Source organism: Pseudophryne corroboree, chromosome 2 (genome assembly GCF_028390025.1).
Source record: "Pseudophryne corroboree isolate aPseCor3 chromosome 2, aPseCor3.hap2, whole genome shotgun sequence".
NCBI lineage: Eukaryota > Metazoa > Chordata > Amphibia > Anura > Myobatrachidae > Pseudophryne > Pseudophryne corroboree.
Window position 1 is genome coordinate 1036344852 of NC_086445.1, and position 11787 is coordinate 1036356638.

The window sequence follows — 11787 nt, forward strand, 5'->3', positions numbered from 1 at the left end:
CGGGTGCAATCATGGGTGGGGGTGGGGCGAACATTTGAATCCGGCCCATAGAGTGTACTCTTGTGAGAAGGACCCTGGTGGTCATTCCGAGTTGTTTGCTCGCTACCAGTTTTTAGCAGTCGTGCAAACGCTATGCCGCCGCCCACTCGGAGTGTATTTTAGCTTTGCAGAAGTGTGAACGAAAGGATCGCAGAGCGGCGACAAATTTTTTTTGTGCAGTTTTAGAGTAGCTCAAAACCTACTCAGCGCTTGCGATGACTTCAGACTGTTCAGTTCCTGTTTTGACGTCACAAACACGCCCTGCGTTTGCCCAGCCACGCCTGCGTTTTTCCTGGCATGCCTGCGTTTTTCCGAACACTCCCTGAAATTGGTCAGTTGACACCCAGAAACGTCCACTTCCTGTCAATCACTCTGCGGTCGGCAGTGCGACTGAAAAGCTTTGCTAGACCCTGTGTGATAGTTCGTTGTGATGGTACGTCGCATACGCATGTGCAGAAGTGCCGTTTTTTTGCCTCATCGCTGCACAGCGAACGAATGCAGCTAGCGATCAACTTGGAATGACCACCCCTCTTACCTGTCTGTCTATACCCAGTCTCATTTTATTATTTTATTTGTTCCCCATTGAAAACCGCTACGAATATGCTATTGCTATATAAATGAATGTCAGTTTTGCATTTGGTTGCACATGGAAGCTTTCATAGGAGCCTTGCAGACCAGGCATACAGTAGGTGTATTTTATACGTGGCCAGGTTTCCGTGGCTGATCCGGTAAGCCTGCCACCGCCTGACCATCCTGTATGGCTGCTGGAACTTTCTTACAGCAGTCACAATAAGACATTGCGCTATTTAAAGGATTAATCCACCCAAAAATTAAAATCCAGTATTTAGAGAAATTATCTAAGTACAACATAGTCCCAAATTCTACTTATCTGGGATCCGGTTCCACACTATTTACTGCTTCTTACGCTGCTGGGGCCAGATGATGGGGGTCTCCAGATGGGGAGACATTTGGGTTATAGTTAGGGTAGTTCTTTGAAAATTGAAATGTCAGTTTTGTGTGAAAATATCCTTTATGAAAGCCGGTGCAGAAATACACGGGAAAGAAAAGCTGTTTTATTTATATATCCCCCATTGTGTTTTAGATGATATACTGTGGAGAAAAATATTAGTATAAATAAAAAGCTCAGAAGAAATAATTTTCCATACACGCTGTACTGTATTAATATGAAAATATGTTTCTATTACTGGTGGAGTCATATTAGCCTGAGGTGTTCTAGGTCTTCCCAAACTCACTGCCCGCGTCCAGTGTGCAGAGCACCTGTGTATATACAATAAGCTACGTCTACAGCTCCGTCACTGAATATCAGAGCAGGATGAAGAGTCAAACCTTATGTGTACACTGTACACCAACATACAGATGCTGATTTGCCACCAACACAATTTATAGTTAATGAACAATCTGCAGAGCTTATTAAATAGAGATTCCACTATAGTGACATGATAGAGAGACAGTTCTTATAGGGACACTCATGCCTAATACTCATGAAGGTGACCTACATTGGCCAGTGTTGTCCTGACATTCCACTGCCCCTTTGTATGAATCCACCAAACCACGCAGTGCTAAATACAAATCTCATCTCTAAAATGCCAAGAACCCAAAGGTTGGAGTGGTAGGAAAATCAAACATGGTGACATTGCTAGTATGGAAAGGGTTTGCTCTTGGCAACACGAGGAATACAACATATTTACAGCAACAGTGTGTATATTGTATTGGTTTATTGTTTCTTTATAGAAGCCTGAGGTGTGTGCTCCAATTCACCCAGTGCAGTACAAACACAGGGGCAGATGTATTAACCTGGAGAAGGCATAAGGAAGTGATAAACCAGTGATATGTGCAAGGTGACAAAGGCACCAGCCAATCAGATCCTAACTGTTAATTTACATATTGGAGCTTATTGGCTGGTGCCTTTATCATCTTGCACATGTCACTGGTTTATCACTTCCTTATGCCTTCTCCAGGTTAATATATCTGCCCCATTGTGCTGGGGGATTGGGTCTTTGTACCCTCTCCAAAAGGAGATAGGCTAGTTTCTCCCCATCCCCTCATAGCCAAAAAGCCCCATTGAGGAAAAAGGAATCATTGAGTCTCCATATGCCAAAGCTAGGAGGAACCCTTAAATCCCTGAGTACCGGAGCCCACAGGCCCCTTAGGGAGGTAAGGGTCTTCAGGCTTCCCTCCACCACAAAGGCTCAGGGTCGCCCCTTTCTCACCAAGGTTGGCCCGAAGCCTACCCATAGGGAATGGATTCTATAATTCTCCCCAGAAGGAGAGAGCCTCAGGAGACTTTGAGAGAGGGCGGCCCATGAGGGTCTACAACCAAACCCCCACAAAACATGGATCCGTATTTAGGGTCACACTTTCTACCTATGGAGACATGCCCGATGCCACATTGTATGATTTACTTTCTGCTAGCAGACGCCCCGTATAGCGTTATAGAGTTGAAGATTGCAGTATATAATGACACTTACAGTCAGTACTGTAAGTACATCTCAAATAAAACTGGTTCATGGGGAAAGATGGATGGGGATACGACTTACAACATTTTCAGACGTGAAGCAGAAGAGGATACCCTGTACTATAGTGTTATTTATGATACATATTTGTTGATGTCACATTTATTATTTCTCTGACGTCCTAGTGGATGCTGGGACTCCGTAAGGACCATGGGGAATAGCGGCTCCGCAGGAGACAGGGCACAAAATAAAAGCTTAAGGATCAGGTGGTGTGCACTGGCTCCTCCCCCTATGACCCTCCTCCAAGCCTCAGTTAGATTTTTGTGCCCGGCCGAGAAGGGTGCAATCTAGGTGGCTCTCCTGAGCTGCTTAGAATAAAAGTTTAGTTTAGGATTTTTTATTTTCAGTGAGTCCTGCTGGCAACAGGCTCACTGCATCGTGGGACTAAGGGGAGAAGAAACGGACTCACCTGAGTGCAGAGTGGATCGGGTTTCTTAGGCTACTGGACATTAGCTCCAGAGGGACGATCACAGGTTCAGCCTGGATGGGTCACCGGAGCCGCGCCGCCGTCCCCCTTACAGAGCCAGAAGAGACGAAGAGGTCCGGTGAAATCGGCGGCAGAAGACGATCCTGTCTTCAGACTAAGGTAGCGCACAGCACCGCAGCTGTGCGCCATTGCTCTCAGCACACTTCACACTCCGGTCACTGAGGGTGCAGGGCGCTGGGGGGGGAGCGCCCTGAGACTCAATATTACAGTATATACCTTAGGTGGCTAAAAAGAATACATCACATATAGCTCCTGGGCTATATGGATGTATTTTACCCCTGCCATTTTACACAGAAAAAGCGGGAGATAAGGACGTCGTGAAGGGGCGGAGCCTATCTCCTCAGCACACAAGCGCCATTTTCCCTCACAGCTCCGCTGGAAGGACGGCTCCCTGACTCTCCCCTGCAGTCCTGCTTCAGAATCAGGGTAAAAAAGAGAAGGGGGGGCACGTTTGGCAGCAAATAAATATATTAACAGCAGCTATAAGGGAGTAACACTTATATAAGGTTATCCCTGTATATATATATAGCGCTGGGTGTGTGCTGGCAGACTCTCCCTCTGTCTCTCCAAAGGGCTAAGTGGGGTCCTGTCCTCTATCAGAGCATTCCCGGTGTGTGTGCTGTGTGTCGGTACGCGTGTGTCGACATGTATGAGGAGGAAAATGATGTGGAGGCGGAGCAGTTGCCTGTGTTGGTGATGTCACCCCCTAGGGAGTCGACACCTGACTGGATGATTGTATTTAAACAATTAAGTGATAATGTCAGCAATTTGCAAAAAACTGTTGACGACATGAGACAGCCGGCAAATCAATTAGTGCCTGTCCAGGCGTCTCAGACACCGTCAGGGGCGCTAAAACGCCCGTTACCTCAGTGGGTCGACACAGACCCTGACACAGATACTGAGTCTAGTGTCGACGGTGACGAGACAAACGTAATGTCCAGTAGGGCCACACGTTACATGATCACGGCAATGAAAGAGGCATTGAACCTTTCTGACACTACAAGTACCACAAAGAAGGGTATTATGTGGGGTGAGAAAAAACTACCAATAGTTTTTCCTGAGTCAGAGGAAATAAATGAGGTGTGTGAAAAAGCGTGGGTTTCCCCCGATAAAAAACAGCTAATTTCTAAAAAATTATTAGCATTATATCCTTTCCCGCCAGAGGTTAGGGCGCGTTGGGAAACACCCCCTAGGGTAGATAAGGCGCTCACACGTTTATCTAAACAAGTAGCGTTACCGTCTCCTGATACGGCCACCCTCAAAGAACCAGCTGATAGAAGGCTGAAAAATATCCTAAAAAGTATATACACACATACTGGTGTTATACTGCGACCAGCAATCGCCTCAGCCTGGATGTGCAGTGCTGGAGTCGCATGGTCGGATTCCCTGACTGAGAATATTGATACCCTGGATAGGGACAATATTTTGTTAACTATAGAACATTTAAAGGATGCATTACTATATATGCGTGATGCACAGAGGGATATTTGCACCCTGGCATCAAGAGTAAGTGCTATGTCCATCTCTGCCAGAAGAGCGTTATGGACGCGACAGTGGTCAGGGGATGCGGATTCCAAACGGCACATGGAAGTATTGCCGTATAAAGGGGAGGAGTTATTTGGGGCTGGTCTATCGGACCTGGTGGCCACGGCAACGGCTGGAAAATCCACCTTTTTACCCCAGGTCACCTCTCAGCAGAAAAAGACACCGTCTTTTCAAACTCAGTCCTTTCGTTCCCATAAGTACAAGCGAGCAAAAGGCCACTCTTTTCTGCCCCGGGGCAGAGGAAGAGGAAAAAGACTGCACCATGCAGCCGCTTCCCAGGAGCAGAAGCCCTCCCCTGCTTCTGCCAAGTCTTCAGCATGACGCTGGGGCTTTACAAGCAGACTCAGATATGGTGGGGGCCCGTCTCAAGAATTTCAACGCGCAGTGGGCTCACTCGCAAGTGGATCCCTGGATTCTACAGGTAGTATCGCAGGGGTACAAACTGGAATTCGAGGCGTTTCCCCCTCGTCGGTTCCTGAAGTCTGCTTTACCAAAGTCTCCCTCCGACAGGGAGGCAGTTTTGGAAGCCATTCACAAGCTGTATTCCCAGCAGGTGATAATCAAGGTACCCCCCCTGCAACAAGGAAAGGGGTATTATTCCACGCTGTTTGTGGTACCGAAGCCGGACGGCTCGGTGAGACCAATTTTAAATCTGAAATCCTTGAACACTTACATAAAAAGGTTCAAATTCAAGATGGAGTCACTCAGAGCAGTGATAGCGAACCTGGAAGAAGGGGACTATATGGTGTCTCTGGACGTCAAAGATGCTTATCTCCACGTCCCAATATACCCTTCTCACCAAGGGTACCTCAGGTTTGTAGTACAAAACTGTCATTATCAGTTTCAGACGCTGCCGTTTGGATTGTCCACGGCACCTCGGGTCTTTACCAAGGTAATGGCCGAAATGATGATTCTTCTACGAAGAAAAGGCATTTTAATTATCCCTTACTTGGACGATCTCCTGATAAGGGCAAGATCCAGGGAACAGTTAGAAGTCGGAGTAGCACTATCTCAGGTAGTGTTACGTCAGCACGGGTGGATTCTAAATATTCCAAAATCGCAGCTGATTCCAACGACACGTCTACTGTTCCTAGGAATGATTCTGGACACAGTCCAGAAGAAGGTGTTTCTCCCGGAGGAGAAGGCCAGGGAGTTATCCGAGCTAGTCAGGAACCTCCTAAAACCAGGCCAGGTCTCAGTGCATCAGTGCACGAGGGTCCTGGGAAAAATGGTGGCTTCTTACGAAGCGATTCCATTCGGAAGATTCCATGCAAGAACATTTCAGTGGGATCTACTGGACAAATGGTCCGGATCGCATCTGCAGATGCATCAGCGGATAACCCTGTCGCCAAGGACAAGGGTGTCTCTCCTGTGGTGGCTGCAGAGTGCTCATCTACTAGAGAGCCGCAGATTTGGCATTCAGGATTGGATCCTGGTAACCACGGATGCCAGCCTGAGAGGCTGGGGAGCAGTCACACAGGGAAGGAATTTCCAGGGCCTGTGGTCAAGCATGGAAACATCTCTTCATATAAACATTCTGGAACTTTACAATGCCCTAAGTCAAGCAAAACCTCTGCTTCAGGGTCAGGCGGTGTTGATCCAATCGGACAACATCACGTCAGTCGCCCACGTAAACAGACAGGGCGGCACGAGAAGCAGGAGGGCAATGGCAGAAGCTGCAAGGATTCTTCGCTGGGCGGAAAATCATGTGATAGCACTGTCAGCAGTTTTCATTCCGGGAGTGGACAACTGGGAAGCAGACTTCCTCAGCAGACACGACCTTCACCCGGGAGAGTGGGGACTTCACCCAGAAGTCTTCCACCTGATTGTAAACCGTTGGGAAAAACCAAAGGTGGACATGATGGCGTCACGTCTAAACAAAAAACTGGACAGATATTGTGCCAGGTCAAGGGACCCTCAGGCAATAGCAGTGGACGCTCTGGTAACGCCGTGGGTGTACCAGTCAGTGTATGTGTTCCCTCCTCTGCCTCTCATACCAAAAGTACTGAGAATCATAAGAAGGAGAGGAGTAAGAACTATACTCGTGGTCCCGGATTGGCCAAGAAGGACTTGGTACCCGGAACTTCAAGAGATGCTCACGGACGAACCGTGGCCTCTACCTCTAAGAAAGGACCTGCTACTGCAGGGGCCTTGTCTGTTCCAAGACTTACCGCGGCTGCGTTTGACGGCATGGCGGTTGAACGCCGGATCCTGAGGGAAAAAGGCATTCCAGAAGAAGTCATTCCTACTCTGGTAAAAGCCAGGAAGGACGTAACCGCAAAACATTATCACCGCATTTGGCGTAAATATGTTGCGTGGTGTGAGGCCAAGAGGGCCCCTACAGAGGAATTTCAACTGGGTCGTTTCCTTCATTTCCTGCAAACAGGACTGTCTATGGGCCTAAAATTAGGGTCCATTAAGGTTCAAATTTCGGCCCTGTCGATTTTCTTCCAGAAAGAACTGGCTTCAGTACCTGAAGTTCAGACATTTGTAAAAGGGGTGCTGCACATACAGCCTCCTTTTGTGCCTCCAGTGGCACCTTGGGATCTCAACGTGGTGTTGAGTTTTTCTAAAGTCACATTGGTTTGAACCACTTTCCACTGTGGACTTGAAATATCTCACATGGAAGGTGTCGATGCTGTTAGCCTTGGCTTCAGCCAGGCGTGGGTCAGAATTGGCGGCTTTATCATATAAAAGCCCTTACTTAATTTTTCATTCTGACAGGGCGGAATTGAGGACTCGTCCTCAATTTCTACCTAAGGTGGTTTCTGCATTTCACATGAACCAACCTATTGTGGTACCTGCGGCTACCAGGGACTTAGAGGACTCTAAGTTGCTTGACGTTGTCAGGGCCTTAAAAATATATGTTTCCAGGACGGCTGGAGTCAGAAAATCTGACTCGCTGTTTATCCTGTATGCACCCAACAAGCTGGGTGCCCCTGCTTCTAAGCAGACGATTGCTCGTTGGATTTGTAGTACAATTCAGCTTGCACATTCTGTGGCAGGCCTGCCACAGCCAAAATCAATAAAAGCCCATTCCACAAGGAAAGTGGGCTCATCTTGGGCGGCTGCCCGAGGGGTCTCGGCTTTACAACTTTGCCGAGCAGCTACTTGGTCAGGGGCAAACACGTTTGCTAAATTCTACAAATTTGATACCCTGGCTGAGGAGGACCTGGAGTTCTCTCATTCGGTGCTGCAGAGTCATCCGCACTCTCCCGCCCGTTTGGGAGCTTTGGTATAATCCCCATGGTCCTTACGGAGTCCCAGCATCCACTAGGACGTCAGAGAAAATAAGATTTTACTTACCGATAAATCTATTTCTCGTAGTCCGTAGTGGATGCTGGGCGCCCATCCCTAGTGCGGATTGTCTGCAATACTTGTATATAGTTATTGTTACAAAAAAATTCGGGTTATTATTGTTGTGAGCCATCTTTTCAGAGGCTCCCTTGCGTTTATCATACTGTTAACTGGGTTCAGATCACAAGTTGTACGGTGTGATTGGTGTGGCTGGTATGAGTCTTACCCGGGATTCAATATCCTTCCTTATTATGTACGCTCGTCCGGGCACAGTATCCTAACTGAGGCTTGGAGGAGGGTCATAGGGGGAGGAGCCAGTGCACACCACCTGATCCTTAAGCTTTTATTTTGTGCCCTGTCTCCTGCGGAGCCGCTATTCCCCATGGTCCTTACGGAGTCCCAGCATCCACTACGGACTACGAGAAATAGATTTATCGGTAAGTAAAATCTTATTTTATTACCAGTTATTTATATAGTGCACACATATTCCGCAGCGCTGTACAGAGAATATTTGTCCATTCACATCGGTCCCTGCCCCAGTGGAGCTTACACTCTATATTCCCTATCACATGTACACGCACACACATTCACACTAGGGTTAATTTGTGTTGGGATCCAATTGACCTACCAGTATATTTTTGGATTGTGGGAGGAAACCGGAGTACCCGGAGGAAACCCACGCAAGTACGGGGAGAATATACAAACTCCACACAGTTAGGACCATGGTGGGAATCGAAGCCATGACCTCAGTGCTGTGAGGCAGTAATGCTAACCACTACACCATCCGTACCGCCCTACTACACCATCCATACCACCCTACTACACCATCCGTACTGCTGTACTGTCACATTTAGTTTGTAAACTGAGGGGGCTATTTATTAAGGTACCACGTTAAGTAACATCTGTTATTACAAGTGTTTGCAGTGATAACAGATAACCTGGCTATTGATCACTAAGGTCATGTGATAGGGGCCTGTCCTGGTGATGACTTTCCCCCACGGAAAGATCCTTTGCCGCATACTTATCGTTGCGTTGATGGGGGAGTATTTCCTTATCTGTGCAATGCTCACACGCCAGACTAATGCTACCATAGATATTTGAACTCTTCACCTGTGCACAATGGGGGTCATTCCGAGTCGATCGCATGCTGCCGATTTTCGCAGCGCAGCGATCAGTTGAAAAAATTGCATTTCTGCGCATGTGTATGCCCCGCAATGCGCACGCGCGACGTACGGATACAAAGCTCTTTGTGGTTGTGATCAGGTTCTAGCAAAGTTTTCCTTCGCACTGGCGGCCGCAAGAAGATTTACAGGAAGGGGGCGTTTCTGGGTGGCAACTGACTGTTTTCAGGGAGGGTTTACAAAAACGTAGGCGTCTCTGAAAAAACGCAGGCGTGGCTGGGCGTTCGTTGAGCGGGTGTATGACGTCAAATCCGGACACAAATAGGCTGAAGTGATCGCAAGCGCTGAGTAGGTTCAGAGCTACTCTGAAATTGCACAAACTGTTTTTTGCAGAGCTCGGCTGCACATGCGTTCACACTTCTGCTAAACTAAAATACACTCCCCAGTGGGAGGCGGCATAGCGTTTCCACGGCTGCTAAAACTAGCTAGCGAGCTATCAACTTGGAATGACCCCCAATAACCGCGTCTGTATTATCATTCAGTATAAGCAGCCCCCCCGTGGCAGCTTACCGTCACCAGACGCAGACTTTATATTTACACTTATTTGTCGGTGTAAAAAGCCAGTTATTTCAGGTGTGTGATGCAGCTTACTAATCCTCGTGCTCTCAGTACAAATTACCTCTAAATAATGGGTTTCTGTGTTGTTCTAAAGCGGAGCATTTATTGTGAGTTCTAAGACAATCTCCCCTTCTTTAGTTACAGCAATGGTCACATCGGGGGCTTTTAATGCGATGGAAATAATCACAGAGCATTCTGCGGAGTAACTTTATGTCTCTCTGTGTTTGCATTAGCCATAAACAGACTGTCACCTTGTATACAGCAATACGTATTTTGGGATGGAAGGCTAGGACATAATCCAAGTCCTGGATGAATTTATGACCCATGAAGCCATTTGCATCTTTAAAAAAAAAACAATCTAGCGAATCTTACAATCGCAGTAGAGTCGGCACATTACACCGCAGGTTACTTCAGTATAGAAAGCGGGGAAAGTGTTCCCACCGGCACGCCGACGATTTCTGGTCTTGCCGCAGCTCACTGTGTAGTACCCCGGAGAACCCTCACCCTGTACCGGAGTTCTACTAAGCAAAAACACTTCATTAAAACTGAATCGCGGTTTACTTTCCGAGGAGAAGGGTAGTTAATATTTCAGGATATTGAACACCGAACCAGTGTTAATCTTTTAGTAATGCATTTACTTAGCTGACATTTAACCCCCGATGGGACGCACATTGTGAATTCTGTCAGTACCAGTGACGATCACGGAATCGTACTGGGATGTGCCATACCGTTCCCTGGCTGTCCTGCGAAGGGTTAAAGCCTTCTGACGCGTGTATGTGTGTGTGCGCGCTTCAGAAAATCCTCTCAGATAAGTGAATCTTTGTTAATGTATGTATTTCCTCTGGTAATTCAGGTCAGCGTTTTCAAGTCCTCATGTAACCTTTTAAGTGCCTTACGTACATACAGCAGAGCACTTCACATCAGAAGCATGCGGAGATCTCACATATATTGTTCCCGACGCTTCCCTGTCAATTACTGCTGCGCTCGTGAGCCGTGTTTATAATGGAGTTGTCCCTTAAACAGTCAAGATGATTGTTTAAAAGCTATAGAGACGGAAGGATTGTTTTCCAGCAATCTACATGGGATATAATGATTAACCGGATAGGTTTCTGGTATAAAAATAGAAGTCCGGGGTTGCTTTTTTTTTTTTTTTCCACAATGTTCTCTGCAATGTTTTTGTAATCAATTCTGTCCGTATAACAGCATCTGTATTTTACATGGGCTAAAGGTTCTCGGGCATGTATACAAAAATGTCAGGGACTTATCAGAACTAAATATAATTACGTATGGCTTTGATCATGGGGAATTCACATCAATGCAGCCACGCGGCCTTATGTTCTAGCCGGCAAGACGCGGTCACGGGCGTGATTGCAGCAAGTCTGCCCGTGTTTTTAAAGCGGAAATCATTTAGAAGGCAAAACCGGGCTTCTTTTGCCTTTTAAATGGTTTTGCCTTTTAAGTGATTGCAGTTTTAAAAATACCGGCTGGTATCGCACCCATGACTGTGTCGCACAGGCGGTTACGTAAGGACACATGGCGGCATTGGACAAAAATGCAAAAAATGTCTGATAGCTTCGCAAGGAAGCGGATGTGCAATTCAAGTAAAATTGTAATGCAGCAGGAGGCGTCTGTAGGAGATAGACGCCTCCTGTTAGCATTAGCGGGATCCGAGTGCTGCGTCTGAGGACGCGATTGGCGATGGTTACAGGCACTGGCCAGCCTGCGTCAGCTGTAGCTCTCTAAGGCTGGCCGTCAGATTCAGACACTGGGGTCCAGGCAGTCTGCGTCCGATGACACAGGCCCTGGATCCGTCACGCCTTCAAAGCGGGGGTGACAGGGGGCTGCGTGTGACATCGTCCACATGTGCATTACAGGTCTTGTGCGTGTGCAGATCCCCAACATTGTATTTGTACGCCGTTAGTGCACTATTGGTGGATTAGGAGGCGATACTCTGGAGACAGGACTCCTGCGCGGGAATTGCTATCCATGACGGAGCATCTTAATCACGCCAGGTGTCTTGCGCCATATGACGTAAAGAGGACAGGTGTGCGAGAACATATCTGTATGCATATTATGGCAGCCCTCAGCCTTCCTCCGTAAATGCAGATAAACCACCCCATTTGGGATACATCCCTGCGGAATCCCG